The 22,196-nt window shown below is 38.9% G+C and overlaps 1 protein-coding gene across 8 annotated transcripts in view; it reads right to left on the reverse strand.

Moving 5' to 3' along the window:
• Positions 1-18,798, reverse strand: part of LINGO2 (leucine rich repeat and Ig domain containing 2) — a 486,580-nt gene extending 467,782 nt beyond the window's left edge. For 6 of the 8 annotated variants that reach the window (XR_008508985.1, XM_036402833.1, XM_054517995.1 and 3 more), the window contains exons 1-2: positions 18,270-18,798; positions 15,983-16,039 (exon numbers count right to left, since the gene is read on the reverse strand). The gene's annotated coding sequence lies outside the window, so the exon portion shown is untranslated. The remainder of the gene's footprint in view (positions 1-15,982; positions 16,040-18,269) is intronic. The other 2 variants (XM_054517993.1, XM_036402831.1) reach the window with 1 other exon arrangement.
• Between the last annotated feature and the right edge of the window lie 3,398 nt (positions 18,799-22,196).

The following is a 22,196-nucleotide window of genomic DNA, read 5'->3' on the forward strand; positions in this document are numbered from 1 at the left end:
GGCACATAATGTGTCGAGGAAATATATTTATACACGATTCTTACATACAGCAAATGAACATTGATCAAATTATCATGATATTGTAAAAGTTTTTCACTTTTAAGCCAATTTTTTTTTTTTACCCCTCCTACAAATCACATCATCATCACTTATGGCAAAGTTCTAGACAAAGATAAATAATTTCCTACCAGGAATGTGTAGGTTCCAGCCCTACACCTTTTTTTTGTTTGTTTGTTTTAACCTGAAACACATTTTGCTCCCTTGGGCAGAAGTAACAGTGACTCAGTGACTTCACCAGATGGTATGTTTCTTACTGAATTGAAAACTGCACTGAAGAAAGAGTATAATCTTACTGGCATGACAGTTTTCAAACCAGTCCCTCTTGCAGGGATCTAGAGAAAGGAAAGACTTATCTTTGAAAATCAGCTTTTTGTGGTAACAAAACTTAAAGAACCTCCTGCTCAGTAACTCTATAGAAAAATAAAAATATGAATTAGTTCAAACAGCATATTGGTAAAAAATGCTGTGAAAAAAAGAGGCTGAGCAGATATACTTTCATTATGTTTACTAGTAATAAGAACCCATTTTTAAATTTTATTTGTATTAGCCTTACTTCTAGTATGAATACCTACATTCCTCCTGAAAAAGAATAGCACTGTTACATGAAAACTTGCCCCAGAAAAGTTTGTAATAATTACATAATTTGGGTAACATCCAGACAAAAAGGAGCATAACAAAGCAAAAAAGACTGAGGCTTAAATTGAAGCAAAAGACAAAATCAAAAGATCATCACTGACTTAAAGTTCAGAAAAGAGCTAAAAAGCATGTGTAATACCTTTTTTTAATGGTTGCACATTTTCTTAAGTCAAATGCTTCATGGCTTTTCCAGTAACAATATGAACAAGCTCTCATGTTGAATCAAAGCAAGAATGCTATTAAAAAATTGAGTAAATCTTGAACTGGTTTACAAGACTGTTTTAATACAATAGTTTGTACCACTTGAATGGCTGTGAAAGTCCAACTGAATTACAGTGGCATAATACAACAGCCTGTTTAACTGTAGTAAAATAAGAGCATAGCAGTATTACTTATAAAGTGCTTTTTAAAACTTTTTGAGCAGAGGGTAGGGGTAGTGAGGTGACAGGAGGAGAGAGAAGGATGGGAAGAGAGGAGAGGAAAGGAAAATTAATCCAACCACCACTTGGAAAGCTCAGTACTATTTAACTTCTATTTACATATTTATCTACCAATCTAAAATACTGGTCTATCTCCTTCACAGGACTTCCTTCAGCAATCATGAGGCAATAGATATCTTTTTGCTAGGAGTGATTTGTGAAATTCTTATTATTGTGCAAAACTATTTTTCAGTCCAATATATCATTGTAATGCTAATTGTTAAAAGGCAAATAACTAAAAGATAGCCATTGTTATAGCTATTGTTCAATAAAAGTTTTTATTTCCATGTAAGGGATATCCATTTTTCTTTCTTAATGACAGAAGCTACAAAGAACTTGTTATGACAGCAGTAAAAGATTCTTCATGTTCCTAAAATAAAAATCAAATTTTTCCAAGAAATGTTAAATTTCTTAACAAAAATAAGAGAATGTTCTCTATGAATATATATACATGTGCTTGTTAAAAACTCTAAACTTCTGTTGTACCATATTCAAGTAATGCTTAAAGAAGTGGCAGATAATTAATGTATAATTAAGATAATGGTGTCTTACTTTAACCTAAAGGAGAAAGAAAATACCACCCTACTTAGTGGCCTCTGTACTTGTTTCTTTGTTATACAACCTGAAAGTGTTATGTTTACATACCCACTATTCCGCAGCTGTTTTACACATATTAATTCAAAGACCCACATATAGATAACCAGGTGGAGTCTGGCTGTTCCCTTGGAAGAATATCCTTTTCCTAAAATATCTATGGAAAGAAGCCTTTGGTCGGATTTTTATCTGGTTTCTTTGAAACCAGCATGTTGGGTCATGGGAAAGAGCTGTACTGTTACCTCTTACTGTTTAAAAAATACTCTGACAAAGGAACAAAAGCTAGGCATGCACTCTGTAGCGTAGGCCTTTTCATAAATGGTTACAGAAAACACTCCTCCTCTCAAATTTACTGTTAGCTGATTCTACTGATTTTACTGTCAAAGATCCAGATTGACAAACTATCTGTACAGATAAGTTCACTAAATTATTGCTATGACAAAAAAGCCACCATGTTGTACAACACAAAACCAATGTGTTTATTAAGTAAAATTTAGACTACGTGTTTGAGGACAATTCAGTTAAGCCCCTAAGACTAATACAAAACACAACTTGATTAGATGGATCAACTCATGTGATATTGTAAGCAAAAAATTAATAACGTTTGAAATTCTAGGTTATTGTGCAATGTACTAAGTACAACCTACTGAAAAGCTTGTCAGATATCTCTAAAACTTCCTCAAGTGCTCTTGTAGTGCACAAAGCTATTTACCACTCCATACAGTTCACCATTAGAAGCATTTATATTTAGCATTTATAACGAATCTTCAGTGTTTTCTACAGCTTCTTAATATGTTACATTCTATAAAGCAGTAACTGTCCATGATAACTTAAACTATTTGATAAGTGCATTTTTAGGTTATCTAGCTGTATTTTCTGTACATAAAAAACTGCAAATATTTTTAGATTGACTGCAGTCATGAGATGCAGTGTAGCAGAATGCCCAGCCTCAGTAAGGGTTAAAGGCAAAACAGTTCATGCTTTACCCTATTTTACAAAAATTATCCTTGGTGGACAGAGGAAGGAGAGTTGCACTGCTTTTGGTATTGAAGAACGCTGAGACCAGACTGACTCTTCAATCTCAAAGCCAAATTTTCTGAAGATCGGAAGAACGATGTCTTTCTTGAAGGAAACTGGCACCAGTCAATGGCACAATTTTGGTAAGAGAGAAAACAAGTGATAGCAGTAATGACTTACATAAAGCTTCTGAGCTGACACAGCTGGCCTGGAAGTATGACTGATAGTCAACCACTTTATACTGGAGAAGCCACATCCCACTTTTTAATCGAAGGGTCTGCTAATATACATCCTCTTTTTGGAGTGTGTGTGGAGGTTTCTTCCTTGAGTTAGGACACACCTGAAGGTGTGTGAACAGGACACACCTAAAGGCTGAGTGAAAAAGATTTCCCCATAGTCATTGATATGGGTGAATAATATCAATCTGTACTTAATTATTTTGCTAGTTTTTATAGAATTGCTTCAATATAGTTTCAAAAATATTTCACTATAATAGTTATAACTAACTATATTCTGTAGTTAAAAATTCTGAATTCTTTTAGTCTAATCATTAACATGATCATAGTCTATTTAAATAAATTTTTTATTTTATCCTTATAAATACATCTGAGTTGCCATCCTTAATCACACAAAGGACAAAGTCATATAAAGGGTCAATTGCGCCTATAGAATCCTTTAGACCTAAACCATTGACCAAGTCATACTAGGATTGGCTCCAGATGCACTTAGACGTCTCTCTGACAAGGTGTTAAGAAAGGAAAGTGATCCTTTCTGAACCTCAGGATTAAATGGCAGGGTCTCTGTGACAAATCTTTTTTGATGCTCCGTTTCTGCTCACAACACTTGTAAAGAAGGTGCTTTTTAAATGCAGTCTCTACACCCTCACAAATAAAATAGCCCCAAATTATTGTCTCATAATTTCATACAAAGTAGTAGCTTCATAACTGTCATGGTTTGACGCTGGCCCAATGCCAGTGCCCCCATGAAAATACACCCTCCCTGGTATCTGCTGAGATGTGACCAGGAATAAGCAAAGCAGGCCCCCCACTTAGAAACAAAGAAAAGAAAACTTTATTAACTAAACTACAACCATATGTAAAAAGAAACACACAGGAAAAATGAAAACCTTCCAAAAACATTTCCTTCTCCCCCTCACCACATTTCCAATATATCCATCCTTCGGATCACCAACTCTCAGTCCATCACCACCCTTCAGATAATCAATTCTCAGTTCATCAAGAGGAGAGGAGTCCTTCTTGTGCCATAGGCTTCCCCTGGAAACACAGTTGAAACCTCGTGTGTTTCCACGTCAGTCATGGCACCGCCCGGAGATCATTTGCCATCGTGACATCTTCCTTCCATGTCCAGTGCTCTCACCACTGCACATGGACCAGATCTGCTTCTAGGGTTTTTCCTTTTAAGGATGCTTTGTCCCGTTCCAAAAAGAGCACAGTCTCTCACCTTCGGGACACCTGTCCCCACCAAATTTCACCTCCTGGGACTGAGAGGTCTCAACATTGAACCCTCTTGGCTCTGAGCCATTGCCTCCCCCATGGTTCTGTCCATGGCTATACAAGAAAAGTCCAGCCAAGGCCACTCCATCATCTCCTGCCACCTGAGATTCTTCTCCACTCTTCTGACATCTTTCACTTGCATGAACTTTCATCACACTTGCTCATTTCCTCCTCCATTTCATCTTTATCTCTCTTCTCATTCAGATCCAGGAGGATCAGTATTTGTACGGTTCCCATTATTCAAAAAAAGGGTTAAAATCTCAGGCTCTGCCCCATGGCTCCCTTGCCAGGCGCCTTCTCGCTGCCTCACCCCCCCCCCCCCACCCCTTCTCGTCGGCCGTGCTATCAAATTTCAAGGTGGCACATGGCTGGCTCTCTCTCTCTCTCCGAGGGGGGCTCCGCTCGATGCCTCCTGGTGCTCTTCCACCCTTCCATCCTCGGGGCCAGGCCTACCTCACCCGGCTGCATGGCCTCCCCTCCCCCGCCAGAACCCAAGAGAGCTTCCCCCCGGCTGTTCTCTGCTTTTAACCCCCGTGTTCTCAGAGGCGTATCCATATCCTCAGTGGCCACACCAGGTGCCAATATTCAAATATGAACACCCATTGGTTTGACCACAGCATCCCTGAAAACTTACTTCCTCTCAAACCACGACAATAACTGTGCATATGTTCAGAAGTGAAGTAGACCCTTTTTCTTTTTCAGTTTTAAATCCTAATAGCTGTTATAAAACAAAGTAGTCAATTTTCAGTAACTTTGAAATAAAAATGAAGAAATATCTGAAGCTTCCACAGTCTTCTAAGACACAGTAGATAAACCACTATTGAATAATCTCACAGGATATCTCCTGGATTACTACTTCATCAAAGAACAACCAAGAGGTCATTTCCCAAGGGGGAAAAAAAAAGTTTTCTATACTTTTATAGTGGAGGGTCTTTTCCCCCAACTTTTACTAAAATAGGATCCTTATCATTAAGTTTTCTACAAGGAAACAAAGGCAGAAATGCAGCAGCCTCATTCTCCTGCCAGAGTATAAATTGTGTGACTGTTTTTTTAGAGCTTTAACTGAAAGCAAGGCAGTGAGAGGAGTAGGGGAAGAAGATTTCAGTTTAACTCAAGTCATATAAGACAGAACAGCCAGAACAGGCACAGCAATACTATCCTGGGTTACTAAAATCATTTTCCTAGCTATATAAGAAAGTGACTAATTTTAAAACATTTCTGTTGTTACAATGCAGTCTATATGATTTTTCTTCTATAATTCAGTCATACTTCACCAAGTCTCTTTTAAGATATTCACCAATTATATACATCTTAAGATAAATCACTATCTCTTAAGATATATCACCAATTCAGTGAAGTGTACTCTGAAATTAATACAGAATGAAGTTCAGATTCCAAGCACTGGTGAAAAGTACTCATAAACAGGACTGCTTACTCAGGTCGTGGTGAAGAGATGGTTTCCCCACTGCAACACTGCCAAAGTCCACAAATGTCATTCTTTAAAATGATACAGTAAATTTGGAAATCAGACACAAGCATATTGTTACAGAAACCTGCAGGTGATAAAAGCCAGTAAGTACTCTTGTACTGATATGCCTATATAAAACACTTGGTTTCAGCATGGAGATATCAACAACAGTCTCATCATCTAGGGCAATTAATTCTTCAGCCTAGATTCTTCCAATTCAAAGGTAGCACCACTACTGCCTCTTCCTGCATTCTACTTTTATCAAAAAATACTAACTAAAATCATATGTAAACTGATACCCTCTTGAGCAGAGTATTACCATGCGAACACCAAACTCAAGCCCCCAGAATCTTCACATCAGAAATGATGGATTATCAAATAAACCAAATTTTATTGATTTTTTGGAAATCCTTAGTGAAATTCCAGAATTATTAATTTATAACTTCTGCAAAATTTATTTTCATCTAGCTCTCTCTAAGGCAAATGACCATCACCAAAGCCAAAAGTGCAGATTATTTAAAATTTTTTAAAATTTCACAAGAGTAACCAGATTAAATAAATGCAAAATGAAATTTACATTTTCATTTTTGGAAGTAATTTAAGAAAAATAATTTAATTTCATTTTTTTTATTAAAAAAAGCCAATTTTTGAAAAGCAATTAATGCAAGAACTTCAACATTTTCTGTCAAAGTATCTATAGTTTTGTCTTTGAAAAATATTTTCTGAAAGTTTCAACCTAATTACTGTTTTCTTTTTGTGAACACATTTTTGAAAGGATAGCCACTACATATAAAGCACATAAAATTTCCAAGCTGAAAATAGCCATTCATTTAAAGCCTCATAGTCATTATGTCACACAGTATGAACACATGGGAGTGCAAATTTAATCTTCATCAAAAGCTAGACTAATAAATCCTGTCTCTGGAAATAAACTCCAAAATCACTTGCACAGGTCCAACTACCATCCTAATTCCAAAAGATAGAATTCTTTGCAAATGCCAAACTCAAAAATTAGTGTCTGAACCTTCAATCATTCAAAATTATACAACAGAGAATGCCTACTGGCTGTCATTAGTGACAGTATTGGCACCTACTCCTGAAAGAATCCCAAAGTGAGTTTGATATTAAGAGAATCTCAGTCACTTTCTGGTTAAAAAATGACTTGCAGTTCTTCCAGCCAGAACTGAAAACACTCCTGAGACAGCTTTACTGGAGATCAAAAGAAGTTCCATTTATATGCAGCCATTAGACACATGTACTCTTTTATACTGTTCTTCAAATAATTAAGGAACCACACAGATGTGGAGCCACAGTGTGCCAGAGTGCCCTAATAAAAAAACTAACAAAATACAGGAGTAAAATAGACAAATGCCTAAGGACTTTTAAGACACTCCCCTCTGCAGCAGTCATACAAAACTTGTTACCACTTCATATGTAACTTCATTAACAGTCAGTGATGTTACCCTAAACTTTGAAAAGACGCTACACAAAAACAACAGCTCCTGCTTCTTTTTCTTGACACAGTTTTGTTGCTAATGTCTGCGAGACCCTTTAATTTTGTAGTTTCTGTCTAGTAACAGTGTTTTTTGCAGTGATGATGTCCTAAGTACATTTTTGACCTGTGAGTAGAGCAGTCTATTCACAGAAGTGTATTGAATCAATAGCATCAGCCATACACTGTGCTAGCACTCCAGTGACAGAAGGGATTATGTTGTCTTCTACCTTTTGCAGTTCCTTATGCAGTTGGATAAAGATTGCATTGACAACTGAGCAATTGAAGCTTAGAAAAGCTAGAATTGCCAGCTAGCAAGTTCAGGATTACACAATCACCTTCCTGCCAAGAAGTAAAAGATACACTTAACATGCTGATTTACAACTGGCGAAGATATCAACAAACAGAGAAATTGAAGAGCATTCTCCTTGTGGATTTTTTTGTGATATTTTCTATTTTTATTAGTTCTGGAACAGAGATTAGCAAACAGCATGTTTCTTCTCATGTCAAACACTTAGCTGAAACATCATGTTCAAGGCTTTAACCTTCCTCAAAAATATATTTATTCAATTTTTTTACAATTTGCCACAAATCTCAGATAAATAATACCACTAAATCAGTAACAATTTATTATGCCATAGAGCAGAGAAGAAAATTATTATTTTAAGAAAAGGAAAATGTAACATCTTAAAAAGACCATAGAGCAGTGCCATCTAGTGATTGACACTACAAATAAAAAATGTTTGCATTAATATGTGATGCAGAGTGAGTATTCTTGGTTCTTTACTCAGGCAAAACATTTTTGAAACAAGCTGCAGGGGTAATAACAAGTTATATCAGAGGTCATGCACTTACCACTTCAAGAGAGCTCAGCATTTGCATTTCAAAGCAAAAATGCTACTGGTAGCAGATTCAAAGGAAGAAACTACCATCACCCCTCACAATGCAGTGTTAGAAAAGGAGTTAATATTTCCAGTGCTCTACAAATAGCACAGAATAAGTATTAGTGAGCAGTAGCTCTGTTGTTCCCTTTGAAGGATGTACTGGTAATTATTAACTGGAATTAAATTGTAGGAGAAAGAGAGAACTACATAGTTCATACACAGGTTTAAATTATTTTCCTGACAGCAGCAGAAAAGGGTCCTATCGTACTCTAACTGAACCCTGTCCATAAATATTCTTAAATATTGGATTTCTTGTATAAAAAGATAAGAATCCAAGCATGGGAGATACTGAAAAAAGCAGAAATGTTGGTTTTTTTCTTACAGTTTGTGGAATATTTCATTATTACCAGCTGTTCTTAAAAAAAATAGCATGCTTCCTCATAGGGTATCTACTAACTACAAGTAACTGAAATATTATTTTGGAATTCAGATTTCAAATTTCCATCAAAATGTATATTAAACTATATACTAAACTTTTAAATGGGCGTAAGTTTGTATTATGAGAGTAGCAGGTCATTTCTGCATGTGTGTACATAGACTGGTACAGCAGAAGTTTCAAAAGAACCTGAAGTTATGCTGCTTACTGTAAATTCAGTAAGTTTTTCTAGTGTAAATCCTTCTGGTTAGTTTAAAATGCAATTGCTTTAATTTAGATCAACAGAAAGGACCACATTACTATGTATATATTTACAAGATTACTTTCTGCAGTTTTCTGTTTGATTCATAAATGCTGAACAAACAGTAAATTATAAAGTTTTGTTAGCTGAATAGCCTATATGAAACATAAGGTACTGGTAACTTGTCATAGCCCCAAAGCCATTACCTAATTTCCAGAGTTATTCCCAATTTCAAATCAGAAATATGATCATATTGCTTTCAAATAAAATATTACAGCAGAACATGTTCTATTTTGACAGCTGCTGAAGAAAGCATATCTGTTATATAGCCCAAACTGACTTTGCATGTCTGACACCACATTTGAAGAAGTTTCAGGAACTTCTAGCTATGTCGGCTTTCAGTATCTCATTGCTCTCCTTTTTTACTTCTGTGCTGATCTAAGGAGGTGTCCAGAGTGAAAGTACTTGAAGACAGCAATAATGATATCTCTTTCAATCAAAAGTAGAGAGTTTAAAAATTGCACCAGTTATCTGTATGTCCTCTTCTCTACATCCTTGCACAGTGCTTTTTTCATGTGTCCAGAAAGCATATAAAATATTACTAGTACCAACAAAAGCACCATATGGATGTAATTAAAACAGAAATTTAGGCTCTCAATACATTACAGACGCTCATTTAGTATCCTTCAATTTATCAATAATACTGTGCTAGAATGTGAATAAAATAAAACTTGAATACATAGTGACCTTGATTACATATTTAAGTGTAAATTCCAGCACCCATGGATGTAACATACATTCCTCATACTGAACATCTACAATGATGAAGATTGATTCTTCTATATGAAGCATTTCCTTACTTCCAGTAAAACTCCATTTTCTAGCTAAACAACTGTCTCTAAACTGCAGACCAAGCAATAGCTTCTTTGCTTTATAAAAGGCAACGGTGAAAAAAAGCCATTATCTTTAGATGCACCAAATATTCAGTACTGTTACCCTAACTGAATGAGCAGTGAACTGTTTGAACCTCCTAGCTGTTAAATATAACCATAATCTCTACTCTGCAACTCTCACCTGATGTATATTCAAATAAAGAGAAAAAAGAGAAAACAAAAAAAAAACCCACTTATAAAAAGATTTTAAGTGAAATCAAGCAATATTAAGCAGAAGTAAAAACGCAGATTTGGTTGTTGTACAATCTAAAATCAAGATGGTGTATTGCTATAACACACCACATGATTGTATCAAGGTGTTGATGTAAGTATTTGAAGGCTACTGTCTACCCACACTGCAAAGTGAACAGTTTTTAAGCAAGGCTATGAAGAGTAGCATGTACTGGTCAACTGTACAGGTTGGTTAGTGGTGCAGCAACCAATGGTGCAACAATTAAATTGACGGTTCCTACACTCTGGTACCCCTCCTTCTGAGCAATGTAAATAGCTTCAGCCAACAGCTAAAGCCCCACAGGAAAAGATAAAATTGCCAAAGCCAAGGAAGCAATTGAGCAACATGGCCTAATGCAAAAGATTTTTTTTATGATATTCAGAGCACTCTTATTATTTTTTTTTTTTACTCATGCTTTGTTCTTCTAGTGCTGTTTAAAAAATTTTGCCTGGCTATAATACCTCTATGGTTTTAGGAAAAAAATCCTGAAATTCTTACTTCAATACTGTTTGGTTAATGGACTATTAATTTTTAAATAGATAGTAATTCAAATTTCTTTACCCATCACATGATTTTCTGTTTGTCTAATGGGGAAAAAAAATCATAGAAACTAGAATATTTATTATTATATAACTTTATCATACTTCTTCTTTTTCCATTTCAAAGCTTTAGCATGTTAATCTTTAAGTACATGAAGGGTTTTAATTTTTTTATACATCACAGTGATTTTTTTCTTTTTTACCTTTGGCTGTTTTCAAAACTGCAAAAACTGTTCACAAAGGAAAAGTACAAAATAATTACTGAATAAATCTAAGCAAGATTTTTGTAGAGTTCTTAATTTTTTTTTTTCATGTATAAGACTTTTTAACTTGTCTTTCCCCCATAACTGTTTAACAGGAGTAATTTGATGACTTATTTTGCAGTCCCCAGTGCATAACACTGCCCACTACTTAATTACTTCTATGCCAGAGTAGAAATTATATCTGTTTCTTACAAGAACAAGTTTCTTCAAAGCCCCAAATGACTCCTGTTCTGAAAACTCTATCCCTAAAAGAATACAAAAGACTTAATGGCTCAACACAACTTCCATTTTCAGAATACGGTCTGTGAAAAGCAGAGAAATATTGGTTGCAAAGAATAAAAAAACTAAATTATTTACAATCTCTTTCTTTTCTTAAGAACATCCATGCAACTTTGTTCCTTTAATCAAGCTTTTTAAAACAGTATATGAACATTTTGAAGAAATGTTATCAGCAAGAAAAGTATTTAATAATAAGAATGTAACTGTACATTCACTTTAAGCCATGCTGGCAGTGAGAATGAAGCTGGACAAGACTGTTATTATAGCACGTTTGTATATTTGTCTCCTTAAAGTGGGCAGCAATCATATCTTCCTGATATGTTCATCTAGATGCTTTGAGATGTTGACTTCATTTATTTTTCTGAATTACTTCCTTGGGGTTTGACTACTATTTATTAATTCCTGACCTAATTGTTCTTCCTAATAAGTGGCTATCCTCCAGATCAGACATAGCATTTAAAAATAAATTATAGATTCAGAAATCACTCAGGTGCTCAGCTATGCATTTTCTTTAGAAATCTAGGAAGCAAGCTATTGCAAGCTTATTATTTAGTGCAGTTTAATGTCTACAATTGTTCCACTGCCTTTTACCTTGATACATCTTTACACTACCTTTGCAATAACTCTAACATAATTACTTCCTCTTCATTGCTTATGGAGACAACAGAAACAAGAATTTCTTGGGGTTTAAGCTTATGTGAATCTACTTATCTACTTTATAACCTATTCTAGCAAACTGAATCCATTCCCAATTGGAATGAATTCTTGTTTGCACTAGAGTCTGTTTATGTTGTGAGCACAAAGGAATTTTATCTCAAATTTAACTGGTCCTCTTACTTTTTGAAGGCTTTCACTACAATAAATTAATATATTCTGTTTTCATATGTTGCCTATAGCCCAAAGTGCTTCTTTTTCATTGCAATGTGCGCCAGTTTACACTGGGAATGGAACAGTGAAAAGCTGGCATGAGACAGCTATTTCTCAATAGATTTGGTTACTCCCACTCTGTAGTTCAAAAAAGAAACAAAACAAAAGAAAAAAAAATCAAAAGTACTATAAAGCCTATAAAGCCATTGGCCAACGTAGAATTCTGCATATTCTTCCAGACTACCTCCTCATGTACTGCCACAAACACAATCCATTTCCATAATGGTTCTTCCTGACGTACATTATTGACATTACATTTTTCCTGGCTTTCAAATCAAAAATCTATTCCTGATACTACTGCTCAAAGTAATACTTTCTATTTAATAGAATGGTAAATCTCCTCTTTTCTTCTTTATAATTGTTCTGGTTTTCATAGTTACATACAGCACTGGAGGCATTCAGAGGAATATCTAAAGCAAGTCTTGTACTCACATGGGGCCATTGAAGATGAGTGGCTTTCTGAATCTCAACACTTTCTAACACCCATGAAAGGAATAGCAACACAGTCTCTTCTTTCAGGACAATTACTGCTATGCCTGAAAAATTGAATCACAGTGTTTAAGCATAAGTGTAGTTGGTTACTTCTGAGAGCAGCTAGGCAAATTGATGCTGAGAGGCCACGGGCTTGTCTGGCTCTCTCTTTCCCAGTCACACTCCACTGTTCCAGCTTCAGTCTTTCCTAGTCCTTTCCACTTCAGAAACATGCGATTTTGTTGCAAACAGTCACAAACTCTATCTCCTCTTTACTATGGCTGACAGGTGTTATCCATCCCAACTAAGGGTCTGCAGAGTTGTAAAATCTCACAATCTTGAAATCTCTCCCTCCTTTTTATTCTCCAGGGCCTAAAGGGAAGCATAATTTCTTCTTCCCAAGAAGTTTGTTTCTGGTTTTTTGTCTCTTTGAGGTTATCTCAGTCTCTATAAACGTGATAAAACACAGTTGAGTCTTTGTATGCGTCCTCCCCACACACATTACCTGCCTGCAGAACTCATGCATTCCAGATGTGGCAGAGTTTTGATGATTTTAACTGACTTTGGTACATGCTGGCCTGCAAAAGGTGTATGGGACAATATCATTGCTGAGGCTCATGTGTGCTGTGAATGGGAATCTATTTGATGACTTGTCACAGAGGAACACAAACCTTTCTTCATTAAAGGAAACAGAATCCTGAAGATGCCAAAGTGAGCTTTTCCTCAAGAAATTCTCTCATGAAACTCTTCACAACCAGCATCTACTACTATTTCATAAATACTTCACCAAAACACAAGTTGAAATGCATTTTATGAATTGCAGCAATTGAGAAATAAATACCATTTGAAGAAAACTTTGTGTTTTCTCAGAAACAAGATAAAGTGAAGGAAATAATGGGATGAAAGTTCTTCAGGTTGGAAAGTGAACGGGAGATGACAATCTAAGTAGCTGTCGTGTTCTAAGACCAGCCTATTTGGTTTCCCTAGTGATGTGATTCCCCATATTAAACTCAGTTACAGAAAAAACACCAGACTCCAGTGAAATTCCACTCTTCCCTTAGAGATGGAGATCTGCATTTGTACAGCTCAAAGATGGTCTTTGGTCTGCCTCAGTAAATGCCACCCCATGACTCTTATAAATATTCAACACTGAAGACAGGTCGGCTTAAAGGGAGCTGAGGGACAGGGAGAAGTGAGGGGTACGGAGTGTTATTAAATTCCTATAAATTTAACTAGTGACCACTGGTTGCTCCTAGGCATTAAACATGCATATCAGAACAAAAGCAGTTTTCTAAATTATAACTTCTAATATCAAAAAAGTAAGAGTTAATTTTTCTTACCTATAGTTTTACAGGACATATTTGGAGTTTTCTACCATTGAAAAGAATCTGTGTCCACCTGAAGAATAATGGCTTTAAGAAGCCATGCAAATTTTATTTAAAAAAAAAGTAGAAATAAAGCATGTTTATTCAAAATTATAAAATATTAATCATAGTACTGTTGTATAAATACTAGCTAAGAAAAAAGAAATAGGACTTTAGAATAATTATTTTTCCTTAATCTGACCAAAGGACAGGCATTTTGCAGTTAAACAAAGCCCACAATAAAGAAATATTTTTATAGAAACAAATATTTCTGCTGAAGATGATTCTGTTTACTCCATTGAAATACATTTTAGTTTTGTTTCCAATGATGACAAAAGTCGACAAATACTCTATTCCTTTTTCTTTCATTGCAACTTTAGTTTTGAGATTGACAGCTAATAAATTATGTCACTTTATTTGCCCAACTAAAACCCAATTTTCTCAGTTTTCTTTGTTTTTGGGAAATTTAATAGATGAAATAGACCATCAGATGAAAATCAAGATATCCATTCCCTTCAGAAACATTTATTTTTCTGAATTTTTTTTAAGAATCACCTACTTTGACTATGCCATTTAAAATACACCAACTCAGGTAGAATTTTGGCATTTCTTTACAACACTTGCATACTATGAAGGGAATGAGAAAACTGTTAGCAGAAGTGCAAATCAATAGTAAGAAGCAGTTTAAAATACTTCCACTTTCCATAAAATATTAATTGCAATGCACCCTTATTTCTATTTGCATGTAATTAGGAATAGTTCTGAAAGATGGGTTAAATGGTCCACTAATTCCACCATGCAGAAGAGGTGTTCACTAAATATCCACACTGACCTAACAGGACTTTTACAATAATAATCAATCTGAAAACATTAACAGTATATCAATATAGAACAAGACTTGCCTACAGTCTGCTGATACAAATATCTACTTCCAGTTTCAAAAGCAATAAGAGATTAGGCTGTAATCAAATAGCAGCTCTGATCAGTATGTTTATAAATAATCTTGTGAACTACTGCTTCATAGAATAGTTCCTGATAGAAAAAAAAAAAAATCACAAGATTTGCATTTTATCAACAGAAAATGGGCCACCAAAATGTCATTATACAACACAGATGACAATTTATCTTCCTTCCTCCACAGATTTTCATCATTAAGAAATTAAATTGTCCCCCAGGAATCAAAAGGTTTATAATATGGGAAGCAGCTCAAATATGAATTCTACTCAGCATATCTCATGGGAATAATATTGATATCTCAGCACAGAAAACATTGACTGGTATATTACATATCTTGAAGAGCAGTGTCTATAAATTTCAAATATTTCAATCCCATTCTTTACAGAGTCATCTCATCTATTTTAATGTTTTTCTAAGTAACAGAAAGGCCACACTCTCCAGAAAAGAAGAAAAGTCTTGATTTTATGCTTTCAAATTAGGTGAAAAAATGAGTATCTGGCTAAAACCACATGAGATTAAAACATTTTGGAAAATCAACAGTTAAACTAGTCACTGTACTAATTAGAAATAAGCAACAATTTATAAAGATTCATAATTAGACACACCTTAGCCAAATCAGCCTTATGCAGAGGCATGTCAATCAGTGACTACTTAGAAATAGAATTTTCTTAAATTTCCTTAATAGCTGTACAAAAAAATGAAGAGAAAGCACAGAGAATTAGAATGCACTCCGCATAATGTATCATAGTACTAGTAGCCAAATAAGCTCCTTTGCAATAGGAGCAATATACATACCTAGTATCATATAAATTTACTGAAACTGATCCACTTATCCTTCCATTTGTCCATCATCTGGATTTTAAATTACCAGCAACAGCTGTAAAGAAATCCACCTTCTCACAAAGGACAAGCCAATAGACCAACAGACAGCTATATACAGAGCCTTTAGAACTCCTTAATCTTTTTGCCCGCACTTTATTCACTAGGGTTCAGACAGTCAAAAGGTATACAAACAAAAAACCAAAACCTCTAAAAACAAGCAACAGTCATATCAGCATGACTTAGAAAAATCACCACAGGAGTCCTCCTAGAATCCTTATCGATACCCTCCCTCTCCAATAACCACACCCACCCTGTGTTTATGTTATTTGAGTGGCTTTAATACAAGATATGAAAAAGGCACTAACATACACTTACATTGTTAAACTCGGCACAGGGCCACTGATATTCCAATCTTCAGACCTCCTTAACTGTCTGTGGTGGAGAAAAATGATAGGGCTTCAGAACTACAAAGGGCAAGTTACTTTGGTCTTTTTTCTTAACTGCAGGATACCCAAATCCTGGTATTAGTTCACAGTAGCGTGCCAACAGAGTATTAATCACAGTAGTTGTGGACAGCTCCTTAAACTAACGAGCTTCTCTAATACTTTGTATTTTTTCATCTCTTGCTGCAACTACGCAGGGTAACATTTTCTCCTAGAGCCCTTTCACAGAATGTCTGGATTCTAGAACAGTAACAAAAGAACTGATACCTGTTACCAAACCACGCTGTTTCTATGTAGCTGATCACACCTTGTGTTGTTCAATCTATGTAGGTGTTATTCCTACTCTCTGAAGAGGGAATTCAGAGCAGTAAAAGCAGTTTTCAGGGATATTCTGTTTACTTAAAATGAATAGTATTACTGTTCTGATTCACATATATTAGCTACTGTCAAAAACACTACTTTTCAAGAAAAATAAGGATGTGGCACAGTAGCTGAGGTGTCAATCATTTTAAGTGCTGATCTGAAGAAAAAATCCCAAATCCCATTTTGACTGGGATATTTGCATGTATATATATATATATATATATATATATATATATATATATATATATATAAATATATATATAGTAGGAGTAGGAAAATATTGACATTAGTGCACTCTTCTGTGTGGCATATTATATAGTAAGGTAGACCACATAGCAGCTCCAACTCTACAATGAAACACTTCCTGGAAAGGGTGTAGCCTCTAATGGAACTACTGGGGCCTTGATTGCATACAGAAGGAACAGAGACCATCTCTTTTAATTTTAGGTTTTTCACTGGAAGGTAGAAGCTCAGGAAAGCATATCCTTTTATTCTACCTCCTAACGCCTTTTTTTTTTTTTTTGCCATGTGGAGGCAGCTGTCGTAGTTCTTAATGGTAAATTAAATGCTAAATCATTATTTATATGGCATATACATTGGTTTGAGGTAAAATCTTACACATACTTTACATTGTAGATCTGTTGATTCCAGATGAGTCACTAAAAAAAGTAGGGTAAGGCTTCAGAATTATTGTGTTCATGGTTTTACAGGTTATGGCTTACCTCCATGAACACTATGCAAACTAATTTTCACTTCCATTCCCCTAGAGCTGTAGTTTTGACTGAAATAAAGACTGCATGGCTCATTTTCATGACAAAAGCACAGAAAAGCTGTGTGCTTCTTTCTGCCCCCATCACCACCACCCAGCACTTGGCAAGCAATGCAAGTTCAGATCTGATTTATTTTTTAAGTGTTCTGTGCTCAGACGTTTTCTTTTTTATGTGAGAGGTTGTTTTTTTTTTTTTTTTTTAAATGAGAAAATCTTTTGAAATAACAGTATTTTAAGACAGCAGCATGTAATAAAAACACACTGCAGTTCTTTGCTTGGCAAGGAAAGCTAGATGGGAAAAATGCTTAAGAACATTCAAAGCACTGCTGTTTACTCCAGCAACTATAGAACAGGACTTGCAAAACCTTATATTTTAGACTCAAGAGACTGGACAATGATGAATCAGTGGATGATTTTCTTGCCGTTATTTTTCTTCCAGGTATGTTCAGAAGCACCTGCATGTACTTCGAGCTGCTCCCTAAAAGGGGGGGCTATTCTGGATTTGCTGTGCAGAAGGTAAAACAGTGCCTTCACCGTGCAGCAGCACCATCAGCCCCCTAGACCCACTTTACTGATGCACTACTCCAGTGAGCACATCCACCACAGCAGCGGACACAGGTGTGGAAGCATCTCTTCGCTGGTGACAAAGGACTATTGTGTATTTGTAACGTCTCTCAGAGCCCCCGGAGAACTCCTGCTCCCATCGCACGGTTCCCCGCCCGGCGGAGAAAGCTCTTCCCCAGGGAAGGTGTGATGCTGGGCATGGCGTCCCGCCCCCCCAACCCGCCACTGGGGCAGCCCGACACCCCCCTTCACCAGGGCGGGCAACGCCGTCCGCCGCTCGTCCAAGAGCCCTCGGGGGGCCGGGGACGAGGCCGGCCGGGGCGGGCGGCGGTGGAGAGCTCTGCTGCACCGCGTCCCGCCGACTCTCGCCGTCCGCAGCCCCCGCATCGGGAGGCGCAGACCCCCACGACGCGGGGATCCTCTTCGCTTCCAGAGGCCCCCCCGCGAAACTTATTCTGCCCTCACAGGCGGACTCCCCGCGGCCGCCACCCCCGACGGCACCGGGAGGGTTCTCGTCGCTTACCTGGCGGCTGCCGGGGCGCTCCCTCACGGCGAGCGGCAGTGGGGCGCGCCGCAGCCGAGGCTGCCTCTGCCGCCACCTTCACAGCCCCCTCCCGAGGTGAGCGATGCGCGGGGTGGCGGCGGGGAGCGGACGGGGAGCCGTGACATTTAACCGGGGTGCCTCTCCTCCCTGGCGGGCTGGGCGGACGATCACCGCCCTCCTCTCCACAGGCAGGCTGAGGCGCAGGACGAAGCCCAGTCCATTCCCGGAGACCCAGACGCAGCGCGCTGCCCGAGCCGCCGGCGGCTCCACTCCTCTCCTGTCCTCTCCGCCCGCTTGGCAATCGCCGCTGCGACTTCCCTGCAGCGGGGGACGAGAGACGCAGCAGCCGCAGCAGGGCAATGGGGGAGAGGGGTGGGCTGGCCACCTGCCCCTCGGCGGGGCCAGGCGCCAGGGGGACAGCAGCGGGGCGCAGTGGCGAACGGGCGAGGCACCGGCGGCAGAGCGGGGAGGTAGCGCCAGCTCGAGGTGAGGGCGGGCGGGCGGTGGGGAGGGGAGGCGGGGGCGCGTCTCTGTCAGAGGCGGAGCGGCTCCTTCCGCGCGGCGGCTCACACGCCGGCGAGTCCCGCCGAGGCAGCGGCGGCACCTCGGGGAGGCAGAGCGGTTCGCGGAGTGGCGAGCGAGCGAGCCACCCCTATCCCGGTGACTGCTGAGCCGCGGAGAGGCACCCCCGGCCGCGGGCAGGCGGCCGCCGGCCTTTATTAACCCTCCCCGCCGTGAGGAGGGAGCGCGTGCGGCGCCCCCACAGCCCCGCAAGAAGCGGTGCCCCCGCCTCCCCGACGCGGGCGGCGGCGCGTTTGATCCCCCCTCTTCCACCCTTGCTCCCTCCCCGCCGTGCTCCGGGAAGAGCAGGGCGGCTCCGCGGCATGGAGGTCGGGGCAACCCCGGCTCCGCGGGGTGCCGCGGTTCGGGGACGTGCCTCCCCAGGGAGCGGGAGGGGGGGGGGGGGGCGCGGAGGAGGGGAGACCCGCGCGCCTGGGCGGCCATTTCAAGGGCGGCGCGGTGAGGGGGTGCGGGTTTGCGGGCAGCGGGACCCGGCGGCTCGCACTGGGACCGTCCCGATGCACGCCCGACGGCGCCGCTCGGGGCCGCTCCGGGCACGCTTCGGAAGAGGCGGTGGGAGGCAGGAGGGCACTGTGCGACAGGGCGAGGGGACGCCGGCGCCTCGGGGAGGCCCCGCGGGCGAGGGCTGCCTGGGGTCTGGCGGCGGGCACGGGCTCGACAGGACGGGGGTGCAGCTGCGGAGCGATGATCGTCGCCGTCGGCCTTGTGTTCTGCAGGCGGCCGCGTCCGAGGCTTCCCCGGGACAGGTACTGCGGAGTGGACGCTGGCCGCGACGGTGGTGTGAGGGCGTCTCCAACCTCCTCGTCGCTTGCTTGGCTTGCGTTTGCTGATGGAAGAGCTGTTGCTGGCCCCGTTCCTCCCTGCGCTTGCGGAGTTAGTGCTGCGTGGGGTTTGGAGCTCCGTAGCTCACTCTGCGTCTTTGTACTCTTTGAAATAGTCGGATTTAACACATTTTTTAATGGCGGACGCGGAGTGTCAGGTTTACATTGAGCAATTCAGGAGCAGCAATGAGCAGCAAGACGAGGTCCCTAACATTTTCTAAGGTGATCTGATGGGGTTTTGGTTGGTTTTTTTTTTTTTTTTTGGTTTTTGGTTTTTTGGTTGGGTTTTTTTTTTTTGTTTTTTGGGGTTTTTTTTTTGGTTTGGTTTGGTTTGGTTTTTTGTTTTTTGGGTTTTTTTTTTTACTGGCAGCAAGTCCTATCCCTGTCATATCCCTGTCTGTAGAAAGCTTCTGGAGGCTGCAATCGTCAGAAACCTGCATATTCTCAAACGGATGAAAAATTGATGTAGTTGAGGAGTTTTACCTACTGGTAGGAGCAGTGACATGAAAGTTTCAAAGAATCAAATAGTAACTGTGAGTTGTAAAATATTTTGCATTCTCCCTTCACTTTCATAAGTGTATGAGTGTGTGTGCATACACAGTTTGCACAGATTTTTGCTAACATAAGAGGGTGTGAGGTAAATGTAAACATACATAACCCATATGGTGGAAGACTTAGAATAAAGGAAACTTACACAAGTGAAATATAGCATTTATTCTTTTACCACCAATGTTCAAGGTTAAGTGTTTGGGTTTTTTGTTTGTTTTTTTTTTTCAAGCAGTATCCCCAAGCAGAAGCCCTGGTAGCTAGCCATACTTCACAGGTAAGAAAATTGTTGTCTTTACAACAGAAGCTTTTCCATTTAGCTTCTTTAGTCAGCTTTAGGGTTAATTTCTTACCAAGTCTTTAGGGTTAAAATCTTACCAAGACTTTCTGTTTCATCTTGGCTCCTTCTGTGTCATAAGCCACCCAAATAGGGAGATGAACCAAAGGCCAGCTAGTTACCTTTAACCATTGATAAATATAAAGAACAATATCTTGATGTTGGTCCAACATCTGATCATGCTATAATACATGTAATGCACTCATCAGGAAAATGCAGCATTGTTAATCCAGAATCATGCTAAACATCCACACAGGAGAACTTTGGTTTATACTATATTACAGGGAGAAACAATAAGAAGGAATGATCCATAATGAAATGATTGAGAGATCCTGCAAAGTTGGGAGAACACAGTAAAATGGTACCTGGTTTTATTTTTCATAAAATAAACAGCTTGTTATCTGGATTCAAAAGCAATTAACTCACTGACTTCTTTGAATTAACCCATTTTTATAAAGCACTGACTACATATTGCAATGTTCCTTGAATTGGTCTCAAATTGAGTACCCAAATACTTTAATTAATATTGAGTCCCAGCTGTTGCACAGTAGTTGCAAAACATTTCTATGATTTCTGTGGAGTTAGTAGCAGTAGCTAGCAACTCCAGTTAGTGATGGTAGCACAATTATTTCTGAGGAAATTGCACTGATACCCCATAGAAATTTTATATTGCATATAGATGTTTATAAAATTTGCCAGTTCATTGTAATTTTTCTGGAGGTATATAAATAGCAAGATAAAGTAGTTCATCTACTGTAAGAGTACTGTCAACAATAAATTAGTCTCTTCTGAATACTGCCGCCTTTAGGGCATTACTCTAAGTGGAAGACAAAGCAGGATAGCTGTACATAAAGACTGAATTACAACAAAATAAAAATAGGAAGAGGAAAATGCTCAGGTTATCTGGGGCCCTTGGAGTTGTTCTTGAAGAAAGGAGATGCTACAGGTGAGATTTGGAAAAAATTGAAAACTGAAACTTAAGCAGAAGGTATCACCAAAGGGAACTTCAATAAACAATGGAGCATTAGAAAGCTTTAACAGCACTCCTGTGTCTCTTCAGTCAAATCTCTGTTGTGATGACCGGTTCAAAGTATTGTGCATATTTTGTGAATCACAAAATGTACTTTTGCAGTAAGATGCCCAACCTTAATGCAGCTTGAGAAGCCTACCATTTCACTAGTAGGTATTTGGCTTTCAGAAGAGATAAAACAACACTGCAGAACAAGAAATCAAATGTTTCCGTACTGCTGGCCATTCAGTCAGGGCTCCATATAAAAATCGAAGCTGATGAGACTTGTTTTTTCCTCTCAGGAGGTATGTGCATAACGCAATCTAAAAGCATTTTCAAAAGTGCCCATTAGTTCTTAATTGAAAAGGGACTTTGAAAGGGTGTTGTACTTCTATTTTGCCATAAGGCCTGAAAAAGGAAGGAAAAAGAAGATCACAACCGTACTTTCTTTGTCATTACCTCTGAAAAAGTAGTTCTTATAGAAACAAGAATGATTATGCATTTACCTTCAACTGTATTGTAAGTAAAGACTGTGCCTCTTTAAATGAAATTAAAAAATCACTGAAAATCACTGAAAATTTAACAGAAAATATTAAATGTATCAAAATGTT

Source organism: Molothrus ater, chromosome Z, assembly GCF_012460135.2.
Source record: "Molothrus ater isolate BHLD 08-10-18 breed brown headed cowbird chromosome Z, BPBGC_Mater_1.1, whole genome shotgun sequence".
Classification (NCBI taxonomy): Eukaryota; Metazoa; Chordata; class Aves; order Passeriformes; family Icteridae; genus Molothrus; species Molothrus ater.